The following is a 25,026-nucleotide window of genomic DNA, read 5'->3' as shown; positions in this document are numbered from 1 at the left end:
CATTGCGAGACGGGCAAGTCTCACGCCTTCTTTGTGTCTTAGATCCTGTCTTTCCCTAATGTCTTGCCTGACTCTATCGCTCTATTTTATATCAGGTCCAGGTAGAAACTTTTGGTAGCTCCAGTGTTTTAACTTAGAGTTCACTTGCATTTTAAAAATATGTTTTTATTGCTTTTAGAGAGAGAGGAAGGGAGAAAGAGAGAGATAGAAACACTGATGTGAGAGTAACATTGATCGGCTGCCTCCTGCACACCTCCTGCTGGGGATCGAGCCTGCAACCTGGGCATGTGCCCTGACCCCGAATTGAACCGTGACCTCTTGGTTCATGGGTCAACACTTAACCACTGAGCCATGCCAGCCAGGTTAATTTGCATTTTTAAAATAAATGTACATCCATTAGCCAAACAAAACGATGTTCATCTCTATTTATTCACTTTTTGTCTCTGTCCATATGCAAACATGTTCTTGAAATATAATGCATGAATTGCTGCCTAGCCATTCAGTTTCATGTTTTATGAACATGTGTCTGTGTTCCCATTTTAGCTAGAAAACATTCATTGTTATTGTGTTATTGTGTTCCATTTTTGTGACTATATATAAACCTAAATTAAATTAACCATATCCCTAATCTTGGATGTTTGGATTGCTAACAAGTTTTTTTACTGTTATAAATAATGCTGAAATGTGTGTCTTCAACCATATAGTTTTTCTATACTTAGGAATTTTACTTTGAGTACATTCCCAGAATTATCACTGAATTAAATCCACAAACTCTGTTTAGTGTTCTGAAGGTCTATTGCCAAGTTTTTTTTCTGAAAGTGTTTCCAAAATATACTCTGCCAACTGGTAATTAATGACAGTTTCATAGCCTCCTTGCCAGCACCAATATAAACATTTTATTTTGTGTTTTTACTAATTTCATAGTTCAATGTGGTACCTCGTAGTTGCTTTATGTGCATTTTAAAGTGTGCTTTAGGCCTATGTACTCCTTTTATGCTACATAAACTCCCCATATGGCACTAGTACCACCAGTTTGATGCACATAGAATTCTGTTCTTTGGAATAATTTCATAGGACTTAGGTCAGGAATTGCCGCAGGTAAGGAGAATGCCACCGCTGCTCTCTCCTTTGCTGCCTATTTTATGTTAAAAGTTGTCATCCTGAGGGTTGGGGGAACCAACACTTGATGAATACAGAAGAGCTGGGCAGACTTTTCCGTTCCCACATCCAGGGCCTGAGTTAGGCACTGGCCCCTAACCCTCTCCACACAGGCCCTTGCCTCAGCTTCTTGGTCATCCAATATCTGTATCATCTCTCACTTTGGAACAGGGAGTCTTACACATCATTGACTTCCCTCATTAGTTAATTAATAATTCATTCAATCAGCAAGTATTTATTGAACACCTACCCTGTGCCAGGCAATGTGCTGGGGCAGGGATTATAACAATAAGGGGAAAATTAAATGACAAAACAGACCTTGCCTGCTGGATCTGATGGCACAACCAGCAGGCAGATGTTTATTAATTTATCCCATGCAACTGTGTGTCATTCACTCTGTCCTTACCCACGGTGGGTGATCTTTGCCCACACAGCTCCCTCCTGCCTTAGGGTATCTGCATGCCGCCCCCTCTGCTGAGATCCCTCCTCTCCTGGCTTCCCCCTGGCTGGTTCCTCTACTCCGTCCAGCTGTGCCCAGATGTCGTCTTTGCAGGGAAACCTCTGAGAACCGCGCATGAAATATCACCAGGCTCCCCTCCCTTCAGTTCTCCCTAGCTTCCCCCCAGCTTTATTTTTCCCGCAGCACCATCCAAAGTACTCCTCATGCACACAGTGGCTTATGGTGTCTTCCCTTCACTAAATGTCAGCTCTACAAAGGCAGGGGCCCTGTGTCTTTGGTTAACTCCTGTGGACAGTGCCTGCCTGGCGTGGAGTAACCTCCTAAGAATATTTGTTGAATGAAACAGTGACTGCATGAATAATGAGCTTTATTCTGAGTCTCACTTAGGAAGGAGGCCTTGGAGAATTTGTATGAACGCTTATTAGCTGCATGGGGCCTGGAGGTGAAGTTTGGAGTGAGCAAGAAAACCCTGTGTCCACTTTGGAGTATAACTTTTCTGAGCGCCTCTTACGAAGTCATCTGACATTCTGCTCCCAGCTGACATAACAACAGCAACAGTGCTCACCCAGCCTTCCCCAGGGCCCGGCATACACGTCCCAGAAAGGGGCTCCGAGAACCGGGGCTCCTGGCGCGCTCAGCCCTTCGCCCCCAGGCAGGGCTGCCGTGGGCTTCTGGAGGTGCTGAGAGATGTCTCTGGAAGCCGAGCCAGTCAGCCAGGAAGCCTGAGGTTTCCTATCTGCACAGTGAACGTCCTTGTGGAGGTGGAATGTCCTTAATTAGTTTATTTCATCAAGATTTGATTGAAGGCTTCCCCCTCTTTGCCAGCGGCCTCTCTCTGCCTCGGGCTCATGTGCAGTGGGGAGCAAGGTGTGTCCCACTCGGCTCCCTCCTGAAGAGGCCAGCCCCGACATAAAGCATCTGGGCCCTGCTGGGGAGGCCAGGGGACGGGGAGGGGGCTGTGAGTGGGAGCCCACTGACTGATGGGGACAGGAGAGTGTTTTCCCAAGTGAGGCAGGCAGCGACTTCATCTCTGGACTGGGCCACAGAACGTGGCTTCCCTGTGAGAGCGGTGGCCTGGACATGGGCCCTGGTAAACGGGAGGGAGGGTGGCGGTGGGCAGCTGTGGTGCCAGTCCTCAGGCTCACCCTCTTTTTTCCTCTGTTTCCTACCAGACCTCTCTAAGAAGAAAGAAGGATAATTTATGCCTCCACTAGTCTTTTCCTAGGAGGTTCTAAGACATTGTCATGTCCTGTACTTAACTAACAATTTCAATAATTTTCCAGCAACATACAGAGAGAGAGGGCCCATGCCCAGTTCTGTCCTCGACTTGACCAGGTTTCAGCTACTTGTCTGCATATTGGAGACTGGACAGCATATCAGATGGCAGCTATTTCCCTTTACACTCACCAGTGGCAGACATCGCCAGTCCATCACAGCTCTGACCCAGCAGGCAGCCTTCTCAGCGCCCTGTGCCCAGGAAGCGCTTCAGTAGACGAAGGTCATTGGAACAGGAGAATTGGAACCTACTGCTCATCCCTGGAATCAACGATCTTTTTTCAACCTGCAGCTCTTCTCTGAGGATGGTTGGAACAAAAGCCCATCCAAGAAAACCTTCTCCCTTCAGAGGTAAGAGATTTACTGGGAAACCATAGTCTGATTCCAAAACAACCACCACGGCCCAGAATTTGGAGCGGGAGAGGGGGAGGGTCTTTGTCTGAGTGGCATTCTCTTGACAATATCAGAGGTGGTTTAGGTTTTAAGAAATGCCTAGTGATGACAGGGAGCAACATTTTGAAGGCATAAGTAAGCATCCAGCCCATCAAAAATATTTGGGGTTGCAAGAGGCCCTCAATAGTAAAGCAGATTAATTTTAGTGTTTACATGGCTGTGTCCTATTTAAACAATGAACCCGTACTGAAAGGGGACTGAACAATCTACAACCACACGCATACATGAGGATGAATCGGACAGTGGAGATGATGCCAAATGAAAGAAGATGGGCATGGAAGAGGGTGGATGGGCACTGATATCAGGCACAGAGGCAGGTGTCGCTACTCCAAGGTGTTAGCCATCAGGGTAGTGTCACCCCAGGGAGAGGTGGCGACTGGGAGGGAGCACGAGGATGGCTTCTGGGAGGTGGTGATGCTTTGTTTTTTGATTGGGCTCTAGTTTATGGGTGTGTTCCGTTTGGGGGAGATTCATGCAGCTGTATTCTTGTGAATTTGAACACTTCAATAAAAAGTTTAAACGTCTTAGGGGCTGAAGAGCATATCTGCTGGCGAGGAGTCCCACCGTCCTGGTTCCTTGCCTCCATTCACCCTGGCTTGCCTTTGCCCTCTCAAGTCGCCTCATCTCTCCATGACCTGCAATGGGCATCTCCCCCGATGAGACGTGACTTAGCAAAGTGGAGAAGGAATTAGGGAGGAGCCGGAACCCCTGGACTTGGTTTCAGGTTTTGCACAGGTGGGATGGATGCCCCTAGCAGGCCTCCTACACCTGCGAGCTTGAGTTTGCTCGCTGGGTCTGAAGAGTGGGATTTGGCCTCTCCCTCCCTAAGGGGCGCCCTTCCCTTCCCTCTTTCCTCTTGTCAGGCTTGTGGCACAAAAGGGTGGAGTAGTGGGCCTTTGAGATGATGGTGTCAGGCGGCTGTGGAGAGCAGAGCCTGGAGCAATGATTCTAGATTTCTCTGGTCTCTAAGGGAGACACTATAACGTCATAGCACACCCAGAGTCCCTTATTCCAGTCCCCAAACACATGAGAAAATTACCTGGGGAGGCCTCCCAAGCCAGACTTTCCCCACAAAGTGAACCTGGTCAACTGGTGGTGACAGGCAGAGGCACCTTAGAAACATCAAGTCATCAGGGCTGTCCCAAAAGCTTTCAGGGCCACGTGTGCTGTTTAAATTCCATCAGTGTCTTCTACATCACTGACGCTGTTTAAAGCATGTTTGAAACAAAAGTTTAAAAAAATCTGTTGAAATTGGGAGAAAAAAATCTCACCATCCCAGAAAACCGAGGGGCTGCTCCTCTCCTGGGGCCGAGGAAATGCCAAAAGGCCCTTCTTCTTTATAGGACAACACTCCCAAGAGCGGGAGCTGCGATGGCCCCGCGATGCTTTTAATTCGTGCGCAGTTGGGGAGAGGCCAGGATTTAATCGAAACTGTTAGAATGGCTTTGCCTGGAGTAGCTGAGTGCTTTCAGTAGGACTGGGCAGAGAGGTAGCACCGGAATAATTAAAGGAAATACCCATGGCTGTCATCATTGCTTGCATTACTCCAGATACCAGGCTTCAGAGTAGAAGGGGTGGAATTAAATAGTTTTTGTAGTTGAAATAAAATGTGTGCACAGTTACTTTCCTATTACGCGTCAATTTTCTCTCTTCCCATTCACCTAATAAAAGGAGCTGGGGCTCCGTGTTTATTTAGTGGGGGTGAGGGCCAAACCCTGGGAACTAGCTGGTCTGCAGCCAGCCCAGGTGTTCGGGGTTTTTATTCTGATCCTGCTCTGGCCTGCGGGTGGTCTGAACCCGCTAACCCTCCCGAATTACACGCACACAGCTGTGCAGGGAATGTTCCACCGCCCTGCCTTCCTGGGGTTGTCCTACCCTCTCGACCCCCGGGCTTGAGCAAAATGTGGAAAAGCAGGCATGGGCATTGGGGTTTCCATACCTGTCCTCATTCCTGGTCTGTTTCTAAGGGAAATCATGTGTCCCAAGGCCTCCGTCCAACATATGGATGGAATCATGTTCCTAAAAGACTAAATATATCAGGTAAAAAAGAGCACATCTGTGAGGCAGGGACGTTCCCCTGACTTACTTTCATGTTGTAAACTCTTGCACGTGTCACCGGGGACCAAGCACACGCCACGATAGGTATTCACTCAGTCAACAGGGTTTGTTCACATCTACACACCACCCTTATTTCTTTTTCCCAGCTCTCTAGGCCTTATGCTAAGTTCTCTAGTGAGAATGAGAGAAAGACATGAGGCTTCTCCTGGGAAGCCAAGCTGATAACACACTGACTAGAGGCAGGTCCCATACAGAAAATGTTCAGGTCAGATGTTTGGATCATTCATTTGGGCCAATAGGGCAACTGTCTCTCTCTGAGCCAATGGGTCACCTACGGGATCAAGGACAAAGACCTTAGCAGGAACCCAAGGCACACCATGGTCCAATCCTATTTTGTTTCTCTTCTCTTTGTTTAAGATTAAATTCGTTGGGGTGACAATGGTTAATAGGAACATATAGGTTTCAGGTGTGGTTTTCTATGTTACAAGATCTGAATGCTGCACTATGTGCCCACCACCATATAATAGGACTAGCTCTCTCCCCACCCCATTCCCTCTGGCAACCACCACACTGCTGTTTGTGTCCATGAGTTTCAGTTTTATATCCCACATATGAGTGAAATCATATGGTTCTTAGCTTTTTCAGCATATATCCCTAGAACAACCAAGGTGGCTTGAGAAACCTGCCTCTTGGATGGACCCATGAATTAGTTATATATTTCTGCATAACAAATTAAACCAAAATATAGTGTCTTAAAGCAAGAGGCACTTATTACCTCACAGGTAAGTGGGAGCCACTTAGGTCAGATGAACTGGTGACTGGAAGTGTGGTGACAATCAAAGGTAGAGGAGGAAAGTTCTTATGCTGCACTCGAGAGAAGGTCATAGGGCATGTGGCACATGACCAGGGCTGGCCTTACCCAGCTCCATCTTCTATGTGCTGTGTTCCTCACTTGGCATTTACCCACAAGCTGCTTGGAGTCACTTTTCGCAAGTTTTGTGTGAATCAGAATGGGGGTTTTTACTAAAAAATATTTCAACATTTGGGTTCTCTCAATTTTGGTCACTAGGAACAAAGCCCTGATGACTGGCACAGGGTGACCCCAGCTGTGCTAGACCATCAGTCCACAAATGCCTGTGGACTAAAAGTAGGTGGTAAAAAACATGTGTGCCCACCTTCTGGAAATGACTCATGACTGACTTTGTGGCTATCTGAAATATTCTTAGGTCAACTTTGCCCTTCCTCCATATCGGGGTCCCCCATAAATGTCCATTCTGGACATTCTCCCTGCCCCCAAGATCACCATTGCTGACAGTTCTGGGTCTAGAGTGTTCCAAAGTCTGTTCACTTTCTAACCAGTTGGTCTGAAAGATTCAGTTTGAAGTAAGAAAGGGAATGGATCATTGGGATACATCAGATATGGGTGAACTTATCAAAGTTCAATAAACATAAAAGTGATGAATTTTGAAGTCACATAATTAACTCAGGATTACATGAGCAATAACTGCGTAATTACACCTTTAATAATGCATTGAACTTGTCAGGAATCCTTGCTCATTCTGCTGAAATTTTTTAACAAGATAGCCGATAGCAACTGACTGTAATTAGGTATTGCCTCTGAAAACACTGACGATGTCTAATTGATACCTTTTATTATAAAGCTAGATGCCAAACATTGCCATTGAGTGGATTAAGGAAGGATATTAGATGTGTTAGGATCATAATACCTACTTGCAAGAATCTCATGCAAGTGGGAAAAAAAAAATCCAGTTCGACCCATCAATCACCCACATGAAGTTGGTTCAAGTTTGCACTGGTTTGCTTTAAATTACAGCCTGACATCAATTGCTACTGCCTGGGCTGTCAGGGAAAGAAACCGGGGGCAGCAGGGGGTGGGGATGGAGACAGGGTCTCTCCCTGCCTCCCTCTTTCACTTGGATGGCCAGGAGAGATGGGTGAGGGCATGGAGACGGCCAAGGGGCTCCAGGTGGGGAGGGCAAGAAGAGAATATATATGTTTTTACTTTGTGATAAGAGATTTTTTCTCACTTCAAGGTTGATTTTCAGGACTGTTACTTATTTCATATTTTCTCGACTGCTGTTTGAGACAGGACTCTAACCTTTATAAAGATAAGAGAGAGAGGCTGGAGTCTAAGGGTGCCAAGGAGGTTCCTCACCCTTTGCTCCAGCCCCAGGATATCTTCTCTGTGTGTTCTTTCCTGGACCCACATTTCCTATGAAAAAGGAAGCCTTGAGAACTTTCTCAAGGAGGTGGATGTTTCCATTGGAGTCAGCAAATGTGTGCACTGCCTCCAACCAGCAGGCACTTCTAAAGGCCCATGAGCGGCAGTCTCTCTGTTAAGAGCCTGGGTTCTGCCTTGTTTGGATCCAGCTTGGCCAGGATTCCCAGCTGTGGGACATCAGGCAAATACTGTAATGGCTCTGTGCCTCATTGTTCTGGTCTGTAAAATGGACTCACATTTTACAGATGTTTGCATGGCCGGAGCATGAGTATAAATAGAGACCCTCATACAAATGACTAAATATTTAAAAGTTGTTCATCAAGTTGGCAAACTCTTAAAGCAAATATTTTCAATCCTCTAATTTTGACAAATATACCTCCCAAGCAAAAATTAGTAAAGCTATATTTACATGACTAAAGACAACAAAACATAAATGATGGCTGACTTTAACTACTATTGCATGGGTCTGGGTGTGCCATTAGCGGAACAGAGATGTCGAGTGAGTAATAAAATAAAGGCATATGTGATTCATAAATTATTTTGTTCTTATTCTATGAAACTTATTTATTCTTTTGATTACTCAGCAAAATTGCTAATGATGTTTTTTAAATCAGGTTTTTACATAATTTTTGTTCTATTGACAATAATGACCTAAACAATTATAAATAAAATGTAATTTATTCCAAGTGTGTACATATTTTCATACATTCATATTTCCTATCCATGAAAAATGCAAACTAAAGTCGATGTTGGACATGTAAATATAAATGTAGAAAGAATTGAAAAATGTAAATCTAAAAAATAAAAAATATTTTAAATGTTTTCTACAAAGTTAATCTAAAATATAGAAAAATACAAAGCAAAATGCAAATTAAAAGTTTATTTAATAAAGCAAAAGGGAAACACAAAGAAAAATGAGTAAATATTAATAATTTAATAACATTATTTAAGTAAAGTTGCATTTGAATGTATTGAAATTTTAGTTAAAATTTGGTAGAAAAAAAAATTCCCCACTCTAGGACTCGATATTTATCTACTTGTCAGCATAACACAGCGCTATCATGTTTCATGCATGTTATGTCTAGACCTACCTACATATATTCAAATTTCAGAGTAGTGTGAATTGCTTAACATGGCAAAATATTTCATAGCTGCTACGTGCAACTGTCGTGAATACTGTGCTGATTTGTGACTAACTGGAGAGCTCTAAATTGGAACATGAGTAGAAGCAAGGAAATGGATGCTTGTCACCACGGGGAATGATACTCTGTTGTCGAAGGATCTATTGCATTCATGCGGAGAGGAAAGATTTGACAAGCTGATTAATTTACCTCTTCTCTCTTCTCAAATCCTCCCCAACTCCAGAGCAGTGTCCATCTCCCAAGACAGTAGCAGCGCAACCCACAGGCCTCATGACATTCAAATACAGTCTCCTTTAGTTTCAAGGTCATCCACTGGGCAAGAGCAGTGCCAAGCATTTCCCTGGGATCTTAAGGGTGCTAATCATGAGAGTGGCTATGTAGGGCACTAGTTCCCACCTGACAAAGGCACCACGAGGTATTTTCTTTCTTTTTTTTTTTAACAGAGAGAGGAAGAGGGGGAAAAGAGAGAGAGAGGGAGGGAGAGAGAGGAAAAGGGAGAGACAAACATCGATTGGTTGCTTCCCATACCCACTCCGAATAAATGTTGAACCTGAAAGCTAGGGATGTGCCCTGACCACGAATGGAACCTGCAACCTTTTTGGTGTACAGCAAGACACTCCAGCCAACTGAGCTACCAGCCCAGGGCAAGGTATTGACTTTTATAAAGTAAACTTTTGACTTTAGAAAATACTTTTAGATTTACAGAAAAAACGTGACAATAATACAGAAAGTTTCTAGACAACCAGTTGGCTATATTTTTAACACCTTACATTTATATATCTTTGTTTCAACTGATGAACTCCTTTAGCTTTTCCTTGTCTGAGAAGCTCTTTTTCTGACCTTCAATTCTAAATGATAGCTTTGCTGGGTAGAGCAATCTTGGTTGTAGGTTCTTGCTTTTCATCACTTTAAATATTTCTTGCCTGCAAGGTTTCTGTTGAGAAATCAGCTGACAGTCGTATGGGTGCTCCCTTGTAGGTAACTAATTGCTTTTCTCTTGCTGCTTTTAAGAGTCTCTGTTTGTCTTTAACCTTTGGCATTTTAATTATGATGTGTCCTGCTGTGGGCCTCTTTGGGTTCCTCTTGTTTGGAACTCTCTGTGCTTCCTGGACTTGTAAGTCTATTTCTTTCCCCAGGTAGGGGAAGTTTTCTGTCATTTTTTTTTCAAATAGGTTTTCAATTTCTTGCTCTCTTTCCCCTCCTTCTGGCACCCCAGTAATACAAATATTGGGCCTCTTGAAGTTGTCCCAGAGGCCCCTTATACTACCCTCATATTTCTGGATTCTTTTTCCTTTTTGCTCTTCTGGTTGGGTGTGTTTTGTTTCCTCATGTTCCAAATTGCTGATTTGAGTCTCAGCATCCTCTACTCTACTGTTGACTCCCTGTAAGTTATTCTTCATTTCAGTTCGTGTAGCCTTCATTTCAAATTGGTACTTTATTATGTCATCGATGGTCTCACTTGTTTTCATAATAGTCTTACTAATATCCTTGAGCATCCTTATAACCATAATTCTGAACTCTGTATCTAGTAGCTTGTTTGGTTCTATTTCATTTAGTTCCTTTTCTGGAGATTTCTCCTGTTCTTTCCTTTGTGACATGTTTCTTTGCCTCCACATTTTGGCTGCTTCCAGGTTTTTTTTTCTATGTATTAGGTAGAGCTGCTATGTCTCCTGGAATTTGTAGAGTGGCTTTGTGTAGTAGGTGTCCTGTGGGGTCCAGTGGCTCAGCCTCCTCAGTCACCTGAGCTGGGCCTTCCAGGTGCTCCCCTGTGTGGGCTGTGTGCACTGTCCTGTTGTAGTTGAGCCTTGACTGCTGTTCCCGTCAGTGGGAGGAATTGACACCCAGGCCAATCAGCTGTGAGGACCAGCTGCAACTACAGCCAAAGAGCTGCTGTGCTGGAGACACCCCTATGGAGCAGGATTTACTTCAGTGGGGCTTTGGTGTTCACCAAGTGTGCCCCTTGAGTGTGTCACTCGTGACTGTGGTAGGGTTGTAATCCAGCGTGGTCGAGTCTGACCACCAGGTGCACTGTCTCTGGGGCCTCCAGGAAGGTGCAAAGTCAGCCTGTGCCAGTGCCTTGCCCAGGGCCACCCAGCATGAGCTACTCAGCAAACCGCAGTTGGCTGCTACTTGTGCTGGGCTTGGCGTTGTCCAGGAGAGGCCAAGCTGTGAGCCAGTGCAGGCTGCCGCTAGTGCCAGGCCTGGGGCCGCTTATCAAGCCATACGGGGCCACTGCTGCTTGTTGGAGAGATTTTAGGAGAGTCCTAAGCATGAGGCTCTAGAGGCCACTTGCACAGAAAAGCCCCTGGAAATGGCCTGGATGAGCCTGCAGGTGGGGGGGCGGGGCCTCCGGGAATCACGGGGCGGGGCCAAAGGTGAGAGTCAGGTGCTGGCGATTCAAATATGGCGCCTGCCTGCCTGCCGGCTGTGTGTGGAGGACTTGCCAAGGGAGCCACGGCCTCCACCAGCCCTTCTGCCTGGGAGGAAGCCGCCCCTCCACCTCTCGCCCGGATCTCAGGCAGGTTAGTTCCTCCCCGAGCGTCCCGGGTCCTTTCCAGCTGCTGCCCGGCGCTGGGCTCAGAGGGAGCGCGTCTGAGTGAGTCCGTGCCGGGCCCTTTAGAGGAGCTGCTGGGGCTCCCGCAGCCTCCGCGACCCTCAGGGACAGTCCCCGCTGGTTTCACAGCCCGGAGCTGTGGGGACGTCTCTTCCCGGCCCTGGAGCTCTGGGCTGGGGGCCTGCTGTGGGGCTGGGACCCCTCTCTCCTCTGGGAAACCCCCACTGCCAAGATGCCCTCCCGGGTTTACCCCGCGGCACCGGGTGTGGGCCCTTGGCTGGGTCTGGGCTTCAGCCCCGATCCGCTGGCGTCTCCGCCCCTCCTCCCGGTCTCGGTGCTGCTTCAGCTCCCTGGTTGTGGGGCTTCTGTTCAGCCGGATGTCAGAAGGCTCTGAGGGATGGTGGTTCTGTGTTTTAGTTGTGATTTTGGTGTGGTTGCGGAGGCGGCGGGTACCTGCGCTGCTGTCTTGTTCAAGAATCTGTGCGTGGGTTTTCTTGCAATTATTCTGGGCTTATGGAGTTTGGGAAGCAGGCTACAGCGGTGGAGTGCCACCCTCATCACATTAAATGAAGGGCGCATACTATCACCAGGACCTATCGCTGTTGATGTTGACCTTGGTCGCCCGGCAGACGCAGTGTTTGTCAGGTTTCTCCGCCACAGTGTCACTCTCCCCCCCTTTCCATGCTGTGCTCTTTGGAGGAAGTCACTGCGTGTGATCATACGCTAGGCCTGGGGAGTTCTGCTCCATCTCCTTGAGGGCAGAGTATCTACATAAATTATTTGGAATTCTTCTGCATGGGAGGTTTGTCTTTTCTCTCCCACTTATTTATTTGTTAAATCGTTTATTTATTTTGGTGTGGACATGCAAATATTTATCTTGTGTTTTGGGTTATAATCCAGTACTACTTTATTTTATTTTTTAAGAACACATTTTACTTCATGGGTATACTTATGTCAACATGTAAATTATAATAAAATTGTGCACACTTCTGGTGAGTATAACTTGGCATGGCACTTCTGGAGGACGGCTTAATAATAGGCACCAAATGCCTTTGACAATGTGCATATTTTTTGATTCAGTACCTCAAGAATTTATCCTAAGGAAATAAAGAACAGCTCCAAAGCTTTAACTGCAAGACTCCTCACAGTTTTGTTGACAATCTCAAGAAGTTAGGAATAATATGATTGTCCCCCAAACCAAGGAGATTACTTATAGAGATTATTCTGCAAGTAGCAGGAAGCCAATGGAGATTGTTTTGTTTTGTTTTGTTTTTTAGCACCAGAGTGGCATTGGATGTGTGTGTGTGTGTGTATTTAAAGGGTAATTTTATTTTATTTATTTATTTTTAAATTTATCTTTATTGTTGAAAGTATTACAGATGTCCCCCTTTCCCCCCATTGATCCCCTCCACACCGCATCCGCCTCACCCTCAGGTCTTCGCCATACCATTGTCTGTGTCCATAGGTTAATCCAATAGTACTTTTAAAAATGCCTTGCTCAAATTTTTCCAGCTTTGGCCATTGGGAGCCCTTTTGGTTGACTCCCATGTCCCTTAGACGTACTCCTGTCATTGTGTGGTGTTTGTTTGTTTTTTTACTTTTTAGAACACTTTCTTACTTTCTGTCATGATAATAAGCTATAGGCTCATCTTGTGTATTTGCTGCCCTTTTCTGGGAATCAGCCATTTCTCCAAGGAGCCCCAACGTGAGATTTTAAGAAATGTGTTTTGTGTGTATACGTGTGAAATTCAGTGTCTAAAGTGCAGGGTCCCTTGTCCAGGTCCAAGAGCAGTCCTGGTCACTCCTGCTACCTCATGGAGTTGAAGGGGCAATTAAAGAAGCTCATGTGTATGAAGTGCTTGGCGCAGTTCCTGGCACATGATAAAAACTTGATCAGTGTTAGCTATTATGTAACTGCATGCAATATAAACTTCCCCAAGTCTCCCAGTGAGTCCTGCTAACAGCGGTGACAACAGCAGTGGGAGTGGCGCCCATATTTGAGTTACAGGCTTCAGTGTAGAAGCATCTAGAGATTAACCCCATCCAGAGATAATTTCTGTGATTCAGACCCAGGGCAAACCTTTGCAACCTTGATGCACATGGGTTGCCCTGTAAGTAAAGATAAACCTTTTGACACCTACCCATCTGGGATGGGCTAGCTGGTGCCTTGGATTGTTACTTACATATGAGTGTCATATATAGTGTCTTCCGCTGGTACTTGCTTCCTTGCCTATACTCCGTATAATTTATACTACTGGTGGCTTCATGCTGAAGCTGTTCCCTTCCTTCTGCTTTCTCCCATCATTCACCTACAAATAGTCAATCCTTGCTTTCTGGCTATAAATCTTCCATTATTGATTAATTGATTGATATTGATTGATTGATATGAGAAAGAGAGGAAGAGAGAAAGAGAGAAAGATTGGTTTGTTTGTTCCACTTATTTATGCACTCATTGGTTGATTCCTGACCGGGGATCGAACCTGCAACCTGGGTGTATCGGGACAACGCTCCAAACAGTGGAGCACTCAGCCAGGGCCCAAAGTCCCATTATTTAGGAAGAAAGAAAACTCCCTGCTCAAAGCCGAGTCTGAACAGGCCAGGAGGTGACAGCTCGCTGGGACTGCCACAGAGTGACCACGTTTCCAAGGCTTGCTGAGGCCACTAGAAGTCCCATCTGAGTACTTTTCATCTAACATCTCACTGTCCAACTCGGGCATGGTTTATAAAAATTATGATGCTGCTGTCAGAATACAGATATTTTGGAGGACTTGGGTAAATGAGACAAACACACGAAGCTGTAATACCAGGCATCATGCGGTAGCTGTCAAATACTGTCGAGGATGAGACGTTCTGGGGGAGTCTGGGAAGGAGAGGGAAGGGAGGAAAACAAAGGGCACTTACTAGGTAGAGCTGCAGAGCTGCAGGGGTTTAGGCACTGGGACCAGATGACGGGGCTCAAATCCCAGCTCTGCCACCTATGAGCCATGGGACCTTGGGCAAGTCATTTAAGCTCTCTATACTTCAGTTCCCTCGTCTGTCAAATGGGCATCATAATATAACACCGGAAGCTTGTTTTGCAACTAAAATGAGTTAATATGTGCGAAGCACTTGAAACAGGAACTAGCACATATTCAGGGCTTTATAGTCGTTGCTGTGTTTACTGGATGCTATGCACATGGCAGGACCTTCACGGGATTTCTCCTTTTGCCTTTCATCCAACCCTGTCTGAGACTTACTCTACATTTTAAAGACAAACTCAGATCAGGAGAGGCTAAGGATCAGAGATGCTTGTGTTTTAGTGGGAATGAACTTGGCAAATTCATTAGGGCAGGTGGAGGGACAATATTAGGTAGGCAGGCCCTGGAACATTGAGGTTTGGTGGGTTGAGCAGTGACGATAGAGCCCGAGTAATGGGATCCAGCCACTGCAGACTGCCTGGGGCTCCAGTCCCCCTTTTTCTACTGACCGTGTCTCTTTGAGAATGTAACTTAAGTACCTTTAGCTTCAATTCCCTCATCTGTAAAGTGGAAGATAACATGACCTCCCAGATATATTATGTGTTTAAATGCACTTACGTGTAAAAAAAATTTATCTCTACACATGTAATAATCAATGTTAAGCATTTATCTGGTTTACACTACGTTTCTTCAATCCTAAGGCACTGTTATTTGTAGCTCCCACCACCCATTTATCAGCAGGTCTTCAGAGGCCAAAGGCACACTGCCACTTTAAATGCAAATGTTAAATATAAAATGAATCCTCATTACAGAAATGATAAATATAAAATGAAAGTCCTTCTTAGAACAGAGAAGTGGAGCAGTGGAATCTTATTAGGCATCTCTCCCTCTCTCTTCCATGCTTCTGCTAACTTCTCCTTCTAAATCCCAGGCCTGCTCCCACAGACCTCACCCACAGCCCTGGACATGCCAGACTCTGCCCGCAGTGGCCCCAAAGGCAAGGCCTGTGGGAGGGTCTCAGGGTGGTGCATCTGTGGACCTCCAGCTCTGGGGAGAAAAAACTGCTTCCGGGGTTGTAGGAAGCCCTCAGCTTTGAAGAACTTCAGAGCTCAACATCATTAAATCATTAAACAGGACACCAGAGGGGAGTCAATATGCAGAGAAGCAAAGCTAATTTGGGCTCTCAGGTGACTAGCTCAGAATTGCCCACTTAAACTCTGACCCTTTAATTCATATAAATATGTCCTGGATCCCAGCAACGACATTTTCCCCCCCTTCCAAGCCTGGTCCTCTCTGTGGCTGGGATGCGGGGCTGCAGCAGGATTCAGCCATTGTTTTCACTATGAAAACTGGGAAAAGCTCTGAACCCATCAAAGCTAGGACAGGGGCCTATGAAGTAAGGATGACACTGGGTGGGAACTCCTCTCTGGGGTTGGGTCATGTGAAGGCCTGTCAGCAGCTGAGAAGCATTAAAGCCCTTTGGGGACAAGGCCCAGGCAGCAAAAGAAATGTAAGCCAAGCAGGGTCAGCCTTAACTGGGGCCTTAAAAATGCCTCAGGGGAGGGCTAGGCAAAGGAAGCTTTTTGGTATCCAGCTCTTCCCTAAGGCTCATCCTGACCTGCGACCTCAGTCCATAGGGGCCTGGAGGACACTGAGGAAGTGAGTGGTCTGGCCCACCTCTGTTCCGAGCACAGCCACTGAAAAGCTGTGCGTCCCTGTGGAGGGGTCCCTGTCCTTCTCTGCTCTCAAAGTCTCCACCTCTACATTGAGGCCACTGCTTTGTCATCTGTGGATCTGATTCTGGATGGTTCCATGTTGGCCTCATGGGCTCTGGGTCAGGACCCACATCACCTTAGTTCCCTGTGACACGGCAGTGTCCACAACCAGTGAGCCCTCTCTGGACGCCGGGTGTGGGGAGTCGGGGCGAAGTGGGAACACCACACACTATTGGAGTGAGGATGGGAGCAGGAGGCTCCCTGGTCCAGGCTTAGGGAACAGAGTGGCCTGCGAGTCTCAGGGAACCAGGTAACAGGTGGCCCAGGGCAGAGAATGAGTCTCATGAACAAGAACACCACCGGGTCCATTCGGGCCCTTGAAGAGCCAGACACCAAGAGGGAACAAAACATGCAAGAGACTGATTGCAGGGACCATGTGTTCAGGATAAAGGGAGGAAGTACAACTAGGCAGGGAGGGTCTTCACACTAGCATGCAGGGTGACAGGATAGAGAGGGAAGGATGGGGCTGGAGGAGCCTCAGACTACAGCTGGTCTTGACAAAGTTCTGTCCTGGCCGATGGGGAGTTTTATATCAAAGCTAACCTGTGTTAGAGGCAACCCGGTTCCACAACAATGGAAACGATTGCTTTCCAGACACCTCAGTCATGAAAACACTGGGACAAAGCCAATGGTCTCACTTCCCAAAGGACACACACGCATGCACACACTCACTGTGTATGCTCGAGTACACAGACAAGCCCAAACGGTGCACGTACAGATTCATACACATAGTACCATGGAGTAAGCACTGAACCAGTCTAGACTAAAGTCTGCCTTGGACAAGATACACAACCTTGGAAAAAAGTTTCCTTCCCATTAACTTATTTTTATTTTTTCAACTGTAAAATTAGAGGCACCTCTCAGACCTCTTCGATGGTAACATTTTATGAGTTTCTGGATCGCTCTTATAATCACTCTTACAAGCAGGAGAGACAGAGAGCATAGTGAAGAGCCCCAGCAAGGAAGACCATGGGCACGCTTATTCGTTTAGCTCCCATTTATTGAGTATCCAGAGATCTCTGGTGCTTCTGCTGGGTTGGTGAACAAATGATATGGTTCTTGCCATTCTAGAGCAATATTCAAGTGGAGATACAGGGGGAAAAAGAAGTCAGGAAATAAACAATAGTAGACACTTGTAGGGGATAAACCAGAGTCAGTGTCAGAGAACTGTCTAGAACGGGGACAGCTGAGAGATTCCATACACTGTTCATTTGTCTGATGTGAAGGGTAAGTTGTCAGTTCCACACATGTTTATGGCTCATCTCCTATTTTCCAGGCATGGTGCTGTTAGGTTAAGTGGGTTCTCAGTCAAGACCCTGGACAAAGGCCTTTCTCCTGGAAATTTCCCCAGATCCACTTGGCTCTTTGTTAAAATGGTGCTTGTCACAAACTGGCTGGTGCATCTCCTGTTAACTAAAACATTCCACAGCCCAAGTTCTCTGTATTTTATTTTCTTCTGTGATTGGGAAAAAAAAAAAGGCAATGTGAAGTGCTCTCATGGAGAGGGTCAGGGACCATCGCCGTCCCCAGCTCTGCTGTGTGGGAGCTGTGCAATCTTGGGCAGTGCATGTTGTCTCTCTGATTCTCTGTTCTCTCTCTGGGCAATGGGGATGGAATGACGGTGGAGATCTCATCCAGCTCCCAGGGTACTGCACAGAAATGCTCTCTTTTCTGTAGAATTCAAGCAAATCTTTTTGTATCATTTCATGGGTTTATATTTGCCTTAAAAATGTATATTTTCGCTTCTTCCAACAAGAACTTGTTATTCGTTGCCCTAAGATTGGGACAGTGATGTGGTTCTGTTCTGAATGTCTCTATGCTTTAATTTAAATAATTCATATTCAGCCCTTTTTTCCTACAGTCAGCGTTAAAAGATTGTGTATGTGTATAAAGATTCAAACTCAATGAATGGTAGCTTGGACCAAGTTCACTAAAAAAAAAAAAAAAAAAAAAAGATATTTTCTTTAAAGCAACAACAATTGTATTGAGTCCCAGCCTATTCCTCCCATGAAATTATTTTTAAACAGATTTTACATTCGATCCTCCCCCCACCACCTTTTAGCTTTGTGGCCGCTTCTGAGTCGTGTCTCAGGTTCCTCAGTGGGAGGACAGTTTCCACGTCTCGCCTCCTTCTGTGCCTTTTCTCTGCCACGTGTTTTGTGTTTTGTGGCGATCCACGGAGAGGCTCTGAGGGGAGCCAGGGAGCTGGATTCTGATAGAACGGCCGCCTCGGTGGGCATCTTTCTCCTGCTCTGGCACGTTAAGACCCCGAGGTTGCAGGGAATAGGGGGGCTCGTGCTAAACAGCTGCGCCTCGGCACGTGCGTGGAGGTCGCGGCGGTGCGCTTATTTATCACCGCCTGCGGGCCGCTCCCCCGTGCCTCCAGTTTGTTCTGCCCAAGGCCGTCGGGGTCCGACAGAGATCAACAGTGTTTCTCCAGAGATGAAGCAGCTCGTCCAAACCTGAATTAGATGTTAAATCTTTCTGAAGTGGGGAGGAGGTAGAGGGAGGGAGGGATGATACTGTGCTAAGAATTTATCCTGTGTTGTTTCCTGTGAGATAATGTCCCCGGAAAGATTTGTTGCCGGGCAAGTTGCAAACTGCTGTTTCAGGCTGATAGGTGTTGCCAATTCATTTTGATGAATTCTGCCAGTCAGAAAAGTATTTTTCCCTCGTTTCACTTGCCGGGGCTGGTTGGAAATGGATGACGGTCCACGCTGGCATGCCCAGGAAATGTGGAATCAGAGACGCCTTGATGTGTGCTTGGTGCCGCAAAGAAAAGCCAGACAAAGACTATCAGGCTAAAGGCTGTCTGCCTTTTGCCCCTTTCTCAGCTGCCACTTTTCCTAGTTACTTACTGCTTCCCCACTGATCCTTCATTCTGATCCCACTCCAACCCCTGCTCAGCTTCCAGACCGCCCTAAGGTCCCATCCCTGTCGGGCCGGGAGGAGTCACAAAGCACTAGGCTCTGGAGTCAGGCAGATCTGGGCACCAGTTCTGCTTCCATCCCTGATGGGCTGACCTGGACAAATCCCGTGGTCTCCGCGACCACCAGTCTCCACTGCAGACTGGAGATAAACACAGTACAGGTTCGCGTTGCTCTTTGGGCTCTCCCTGTCCAAGTGCAGGAGCTGAACAGATTCTGATACATTTCTGAATAAACCCTTGCTATCTGAACTCTTGCTACTCATTGCTGGGAACCCGGGGGCAGAGTAAGGACACCCCTCATTGTCCTCGCTCGCTCTCTGCACACAGGATCCAGTACAATCGGAGTGTGAGGCTCACCTGTCCTTGTTTCTTAGGTTGAGTGTGAGATAGTGTCATAAAGTAGTTAGAACAAGTTTGGCAACAGCAAGTGCTCCATAAATGCTCCCAGGGATGTCCAGTGCCCTCCTTCCTTCCACAGTCCTCTCTAATTCCCAAGGGAAAAATGAGCTGGCTTTCCCTTTGTCTTTATTCTGGAGAGAGGTTCTCCTCCCTTCCCCAAAGACACATCCTTGCCCCTTTCCCTGGAGCTACAAAGGCAGACAAAATAGAAAAACGAGATCATCTATAAGGTAGCACACGCATGGGTATTTCAGAGATATTATACTCACACACACACAAAATGATGCCCAGTAAATATTTTTTGAAGTGCACGGCATGATTGGAAGAGCACGGACTCAGAATTCAGGCTGGTCTGTTTCAAACCTTGGCTTTGTCACTTTCTAACTGTATGAAGTCAAGGCTGGCACTGTGGCCATGGGCAGAAATGAAATTGTTTGTGCCACGTCACTGGCACAATTTGAGCTGCTCACTTTGCTCTACACAGGTGTGAACTTCAGACTTTGTTTTACAAGCTGGTGATTATATTGGCTGTCAGCTGAGCTTAAACCCTGGCATCTAGGAACCCACTTAAATGCTTGTTCAAAGAAGATCTGGGTCAGAAATACTCCCCCTTTCCTTCTTGAAATGTTAAAATTCAATAGGAAAGTGACCTGTTCAAAGATGAACTCTATTTTATAAAGATGTTTGCATTGGGCCCTGGGTAAAAAATATTTCAGAAACCAGAGGAAGTCATTAAATCAAGAAGTGGAGAAATAGATTTGCTAAAGCAGTACCGTTTTGGTGCAGGAAGGTGATATATTCAACAGTTTTTACTATATTTGGCTGCGAACTCCCGACCGTTTTTGCCTTGATCTATGACTGAGACTCTGGGGTAGGGGCTTCTTGCTGCAGCAGGAGACCATAAATGATGGCGACTGGATGGATATTTTGAAAAAGAGTCAGTTTCAACTGAAAAGTTCTGGTGGATTCGTGGAGCTACTGGATATGCTGATTGGGCCCTAGGGAAGTCTGCAGGTGGATCATGGACTGTCACTTTTGGTAGACAAGGCTGTACCTAAAGTAGCTTCCAATAGGGGCTGTCACTGTTGACACTTGGGTTCCCTGGGGTGCAGACTGAGACAGTTTAGCAAGTAGGATGCTTATGAGCAATGCCTTTGGGGTCTGCACCTGTGGACAGGAGATGAGGGGAGCAGAAGTGGGAAGAGCAGAGACGTAGCTGCGATACAATCCAGGGACAACCTTGGTGGACTACATGGGGAAATCTGGACATGAAATGTCTATTTCAGAATTGTCCCCAATTGGGCTAAGGGGCTGAGCTTTTATACCATGGCATCAGTCAGTCATTGGATTCAGGGCGAGCTTGGGTGAGATGCATCAACTGGGCAACTGAGGAACTGAGAAACTGTGGAAGGGGCTGACAGGTGAAGGGTGTGCGAACAGCGATCCTCATACCTGGGGCAACAAGGCCTTCATTGCAACGTGACTTGTGTCCACTGCAGTCTTGCTGAGGGATGGACATGCCAAGTCTGTGCATGGTTGGGTGGGGGTTTGATTTGGGTTTATCTGCTTGGTTTCTCTAAATAAGATCCAATTGCTAATTGATTCAGTAACTCCTTGCTATACCTGAGATTTGGGTGAGAACAAGCACACGGCAGCCCCTCTCAGCCAGCAGACTGCCATGGAATCTGTCCCCTTCCTGCAAGCATGGGGAGTCTGTCCAGAGTGGTGTCATTGTGGTTGATGTGGGTTCCAGAGCTGGACTGACTTCCCAGCCCGGCTAAGCCACGTTCCAGCTGCCCAACCTTAGAACAGTGGCTTAACCTCCCTGAACCTCAATTTCCTCCCCTGGGAAATGGGAATAATCATTACATATACTTCATACAGTGTTACAAAGCTCTTTCCTAGAGGATACCGCAGTCAACCAAAGGTAGAGGTTTTATTATTTGTAGCATCAGTAGTAAGTCAGAGAAGGGAGAGGACCCACTCATCTGCCTTTTCCAGTCCTGACATTAGCAAGATGACCGCACAACTGCCAGCCTGGGCTCTGGGCAGAGGCCCTGTCAGGGTCACACGTGTACTGCAGTGCTCCTCGGTGCTATCTCTAGGGCTCCTGGGGGTTAAACCCAAGTATGGTCACCAATAGCTGAAGAAGAGCTCTCCAATAAGGACACTTTTACCCAGGCACTGTCATATGTGGGGTTATATGATATATATGTGTGTATATATTATATATATCTCCATACACATATATGCAATGTTTTAACATGTAAGAAAGAGAAAGATAAACCGTTAGTTGGTATGGGGTTACGAAGTTAGTGATGTGTTAATAGAACAAAATCAATCCTCACTTAACACCCTATCCCTAAATCCTACATTCCAGACTAATGAAATAATTATGTTTTATAACAAAATTTCATCCTAGGATAAATAGCATAAGCATTTAAATATATTTAAGTTTAAAAGCCCTCAAAAATGTTGCTCTGTCAGAATATATATTCAAAGCGTGAGAAGCAAAATAAAAATAACACATCAGAGTCATATTTGCATTAAGCATGCCAGAGAGTTACTATCTATGCTATAAAAGGAACTCATGTAAATAGAAAATGAGGAAAGTCCATAATTCCAAAAGTCAAATATGGATATAACTTCAAAAGACCCGGACAGGACTTAGAGCTCATATACAGAAAACAAACATGACTAATAAATATAGACAGTAGTTAATCTCAAGGGTAATCAAAGAAATTTGATTACAAAATCAGTGTGATATAGTTTGTCAAATACACTAGCAAAGTTTATAAAAACGACAGCATTCTGGGGAGATTATGATGAAACAAATATTCTCACTCACAGTTGTTGGAGTTAGAAATCCTCAAAAATTGGAAAATTTTGCAACCTGGCAAAATATATCATGAACCTTAAAATTATTCATACCTTTTGACCAAATATTTCCACTTTTGGGAATTTTTCTAAAAACATATTAGTTTCCTAGAGCTGATATTTCCTAAAGATACCACAAACTGGGGGCCTACACAACAGAAATAAACCGTCTGACAGTTCTGGGGGCTAGAAGTCTGAGGTCCAGGTGTGAGCAGAGTTGGTCACTTCTAAAGAAAAATCTATTCCTTGCCTCTCGCCTGGTTTCTGGTGGTTTGCTGGCCATCGCTAGCATTCTTTTACTTGTGAATGAAGCACCCCGAATTCTGCCTTCACCTTCATCTTCTCAATGTACTCTGTGTGTGTGTGTGTTCAAACTTCTCCTTTTTATAAGGATGCGATTATACTGGATTAGGGTCCACTCTAATGACCTCATCTTAACATGATCGTCTCTAAAGATGCAACTTTCAAATAAAGTTATGTTCACAGAAACTGAGAATTAGGACTTCAACATCTTTTGGGGCTATACAATTCAACCCATAGCATAGTCCAACATTTTTAAAACATTTTTTAGCATGAAAGAATTAATCATAATGTTATTTGTCATTGCAAAATATTATAAATAATATAAAAATGTGAAATTAATTATACTGTACTAAATGCAGTGAAGTTTGTACAGGTATGAAAATGATGTTATAAAGAATTTTAAAAATAATGATGGTAGCATGGGCAGAGTGTATGCTATAATTTAAATAAGAAAATATATAAAGACATGTAAGTACTATAATCTCAACAATATAAAATGCATAAAAATGATTTTATGGGCAAAGGAAATGCATTAAAATTTTACAATGATTGTGAGAGTCATGAGGTATGAAAATTGTTAATTTTAATTTTTTATATTTTTTAAGTTTCCACACTGAGCCTATATTTCTTGAATAGAAAAAAAATGATTCTAAAAATGCCCACGGTGCACTTAAAGATTAAAAGACCGGGCATTCCTCCACTCAGTAGAACTCATTAGTGCACTGACATGAGATTTTTGATTTAACAGGTTAGTTTTCAGGTTGGGGAAAATTGGTTAGAACTCTTGGATTTACTGTGTCTTAGAGAAATTTTGTATTAACAATCAAAATTTTTATAAACATGCACAGAGTTTTCTGAAGACCTGTTTCCATCCCACCCGGTGGCTTAGTCAGGCACTTGCCTTCCCCAGCTTCATTTCATCCACATGTGACAGGAGAGCACTGCGCAGTGTCAGTTCTGGAGGACATCCGGAGTTTCAAGGAGTCCATACCTTCCTCTTCTCCAGGCGCCTCGTGGCTCCTGAGTGCTCTAACCTCAGCCACATCAAAGCTGATTATTCCCGCTGGTTCTACCCACGCCCTCCTCCTGGAATATCAAGCCCAGTTCCTACTCCCTCCCCATTATTTCTTCTCTGTTGGTGGAATTCCAACTACTTAAGGTCAAGTTTTCCTACTTGTTTCAGTTCCTTGGCTTTCAAGATATTATTTTTCCCAGAAAGTATATAATTGTTGGATATTTTTATTATGGAATTATGGAATTAGAGCACTTAGTTCTGGAATGATTTCCAAAAAGGTAGTCTATCCAGATAAATATTACCTCACTCTCCTTTTAAATATTATTGTTTTAATAACAATAACTATAATATTATATATCATATAATAATATATCATTTTAATAATGTGTATATATGCATTTGGGACTAGAATTTTGCACCTGTTTTTAACACTCCCTCAGGACATATTGCAGCAGCTAAAAAGATTCTTAGGTGTCTTAATAGATGGTCAAGTTAAGTCCCCATTGCATTTACCATTTGCATCAGAAAATAATTACCTTTAGGCATCACATTGTCTTTAAAGAAAACAAAGCTTCTGTTAAAGGAGAAGCTATTTCTTGAGCTGATTGTCTTGATTCACTGAACAATCCAGCCCTGAAGTAGGAGTTGGAAGCTGCGGAGTTGCTGATCACAGTGCAGGGTGAGGAGTGTGAAGGGCAGGAGGTGAGGGGGAGAGAGAAAGAGCAGGGCTTGGGGGGAGAGAGGAGGCAGCGCTGGGGCGAGACCAGGGCCGAGATCCTGCTGTGGGTGGCTTTCCTCTGGCCGCCAAGAAAGCCTGTTCAGTTTTAAGTTCCTACTGCAGGGTCTCTTCGTGAAACTCCAGCTTGTTGGCATGAAGTCTACTACGTTGAAACGTGGTTTGTGAGTGATCTCTGTTCTGTATTTTGTTAATACAATGTGTGTTTTCACTGATGAAAAGCTTGATACTCATTACACATTGAGGCAACCAGGAACCCCAAAAGTAGAGGGGATCATGAGATTACAGGGACTAAAAGCACACTGGAATTGGAGAAATTGGGGGAGACCGCAGGCTAAATAATTGGAGATTCAAGAACATTGCGCCTGCGCCTCAAGGGTTACGAAGGCTCCTCAGGCCTGTGGGTTACGCAGGGGCAGGGGCAGGGCAGGGGCAGGGGCAGGGGCAGGGGCAGGGGCAGGGGCAGGGGCAGGGGCAGGGGCAGGGGCAGGGGCAGGGGCGGGGCAGCTTCTCCAGCCGGAGGAGGCCCTAGAATGCCTCGGCCCATCTTCCCTTCCTCTGGGCTGCAGCTGCCCAGCCAGCTGTCCCTGGGGCCTCTTTCAAGAGGGAGGAAGCAAAGCCTCCAACCTACACATTTTAAAGGCCTTTTTCTTTTTAATTGAGGAAAGGTTACACAATGCCAGTGAACAATGG

This window comes from Miniopterus schreibersii (assembly GCF_964146895.1).
Source record: "Miniopterus schreibersii genome assembly, chromosome: 10".
NCBI lineage: Eukaryota > Metazoa > Chordata > Mammalia > Chiroptera > Miniopteridae > Miniopterus > Miniopterus schreibersii.
Note: the sequence above shows the minus strand (reverse complement) of the source record.